This window comes from Numenius arquata, unplaced genomic scaffold, assembly GCF_964106895.1.
Source record: "Numenius arquata unplaced genomic scaffold, bNumArq3.hap1.1 HAP1_SCAFFOLD_583, whole genome shotgun sequence".
NCBI classification, from domain to species: domain Eukaryota; kingdom Metazoa; phylum Chordata; class Aves; order Charadriiformes; family Scolopacidae; genus Numenius; species Numenius arquata.
In genome coordinates this window covers 17,501-20,000 of record NW_027415294.1, presented here as the reverse complement: position 1 = coordinate 20,000, position 2,500 = coordinate 17,501, and the positions used below count along the sequence as shown (strand labels likewise).

The 2,500-nt window shown below is 82.0% G+C and overlaps 1 non-coding gene across 1 annotated transcript; it reads right to left on the bottom strand.

Moving 5' to 3' along the window:
- Positions 1–509: 509 nt before the first annotated feature.
- LOC141478575 (5.8S ribosomal RNA) lies at positions 510–662 on the bottom strand. The gene has a single exon (XR_012463963.1). It is a non-coding gene; the product is annotated as a 5.8S ribosomal RNA (ribosomal RNA).
- Positions 663–2,500: the final 1,838 nt, after the last annotated feature.

Here is a 2,500-nt window from a genome sequence, read left to right as displayed (position 1 = left end):
GCCGCTTCGCCGCACCCCTCCCCGCGGCCCCCGCGCGGCTGCCCGGCCGGGGCGCGGCGGGTCGTCGGGAACGGAAAGGAGAAGAGCGGGGGGAGGGACGCGGGGAGGACCCCCGTCCCCGTCCCCGGCACGCGCGCGCCCGCGCGGCAGCACGGCACGGTACCGCCGCCGGTACCCACCCGCAGACAGCCGCCCGCGCGCGGCGGGGCCGGGGGCGAGGCCCGCGCCTCCCCCCGACCTCTCTTCTCTCCCCGCCGCCGACACCCCGGCGAGACGAGCTCCGCCCAGCGGGCGCTCCGGGAGCGGGGAGCTTCGGAGCGCTCCCCGAGTCTCCATTTAGGGGGACGAAGGCCCGCACGCGGGGCCTGCGAGGCGCCCCAGCCGCGCCGCAGCGGCGCGCCGCGCCCCGCCGACCCGACCCGCCCCCCCCCGACGCCGCAAGGGCGAAGAAGGGGGGGCGGCGGCGACGGCGGCAGCGGCGGCGGCCGAGCCGGCGATTGATCGTCACGCGACGCTCAGACAGGCGTAGCCCCGGGAGGAACCCGGGGCCGCAAGTGCGTTCGAAGTGTCGATGATCAATGTGTCCTGCAATTCACATTAATTCTCGCAGCTAGCTGCGTTCTTCATCGACGCACGAGCCGAGTGATCCACCGCTAAGAGTTGTCTGCTTTTCGGCACCGCCCCGCGCGCGCGGGAGGGCCGGGACCGCTCCGCGGGAGCGGCCCCTCCGGACAGCGGCGGCCCGCCGGCCCGCCCGCCCGCCGGCCCGCCCCCTCCGCAGGGGACGCGACGCGGCGCGGCGGGGCGAGAACGACGGGGCCGCCTCGCCTCGACTGACCGTACCGACACACGACGAGGAGAAAAAAAAAAAAAGCCCCGAGCGGCGAGGGCGCCGGGAGCCCGCGCTCCCGGCCCAAACCGGCGGAGACGAGCGCCTCGCTCGCTTCGGGGGGCGGCCCAGGCGCCCGGGCTCGGCCCGGCCTCCGCGCGGAGGCCCACGACGCCCCCGGCCGCGCCGCCTGCCCGCCTCTCCTCGGGGACGCGGGACGCCCCGCCGGCCCCCCCGCGCGCGACGGCTCCGCCGCGCCGCGACGTCCTTCTCCCCTCTCCCGCGGCTCCGGCCCGCCCCGCCGGCGCCCGGCCGCGGCCTCCGCCGCCGCGCCGGAGGCGGCCACCGCCGGAGCCCGAGCCGGCGACGCGCCGCCCGCGGCCGCGCCGGACGGCGGCCCGCCGCCGCCTCGCGGCGGCCGCCCGCCCGGAACCGCCGCCGCCGCCGCTCCTCGCCGCCTTCCGCGGGCGCGCGCCGCGCGGAAAGCGGACGGCGCTGAGGCGGGGGCGACGCCCGCTCTCCCCGTTTCCACGCGGAGACCGGGAGCGGGACGCCTCCGCCCGCCCGCCCGCTCGCCCGGCGCCGCCGGGAAGGGCGGCGGGGGAAGGGCGGCGGACGGGGCCCGGGCCGGGACGGCCGCGCCTGGCGGCGGGCGCCCTCCGGCCGGCCGGCAGGCCGAGCGGCGACGCCGCCGCTCGGCACGGGGTGCCGCCTTCGCCGGCGCTCGGCGGCGGCAGACCGCCGCCGGAGCGCTCGCCGGGGCGGGGGACGGAGGGAGGGAGGGAGCGGAGCCGCGGCGCGCCGCAGCCGCGCCGCGGAGGCGCGGCGGCGCGCCTCCCGGGCGAGCCCCCGCCGCGGGGACCCGCCCGCCCCCGGCGGGGAGCCCGCGCTCCCGCCGGGGTCGCCCCGTTTCGAGGCGGGCGAGGCCGGACACGGCCGGCCGCGCCGCGGTCTCTCCGCCGAGACCGGTCCGCGGAGAGGGGGGGGCAGCGGAACCCCTCCCCGGCACGGCCGCCCGCGGGACGAGCGCGGGCGACGGCCGGCCGTCCGTCCCTGCGCCCGGGAGCTTCCGCGGAGAGACTCCAGCCCCCTTGCGCAGGACGACGACGACGGCGGCGCCGCCCGGCCCGACCCCCGGGCCGCGCCGAGCCGCCCGAGTCTTTAAACCTCCGCCCGGCCCCCCGCGGCCTTCGACCCCCTGTGTATCGCTACGGCGAGGGAGGGCCGCGGGAGAGCGCGGACGCTAGGTACCTGGCCCTGGGGTGAGGGAAACGACCACCTCTGGGCCCCGCGGGGGTGCCTCCCCCGCTGCCGCCTTCGGGGGAGCGTCCGCCCGCGGGGGCGCGCCCGACGTCCGCCGCCACAGCCTCGTCCTCCTTCCCGGGGCCCGGGGTTTCCCTCAGCAGCCCGGCGCTGCGCCCGGGAGGAGAGCCGCGGCTCGGGCCGCCCGCTCGCGCGGGAAGGCCGCCCGGCGGTCGCCTCGCCCGCCGGAGGGCGGCCAACGGCGGCGGCGCAGCCCTTCCGCCCCCGCCCCCCGCCCCGGCTCCCCTCGGCGGGGAGGATCGGGGCGCGGAGAAGAGACGGGGGACGCGCGCCGCCGCCGCCGCGCCGCCAGGCGCCCGCGCGCCATCCCGGAACGCCCGGAGACCCCTCGCCGCCTCGCGCGGCCGG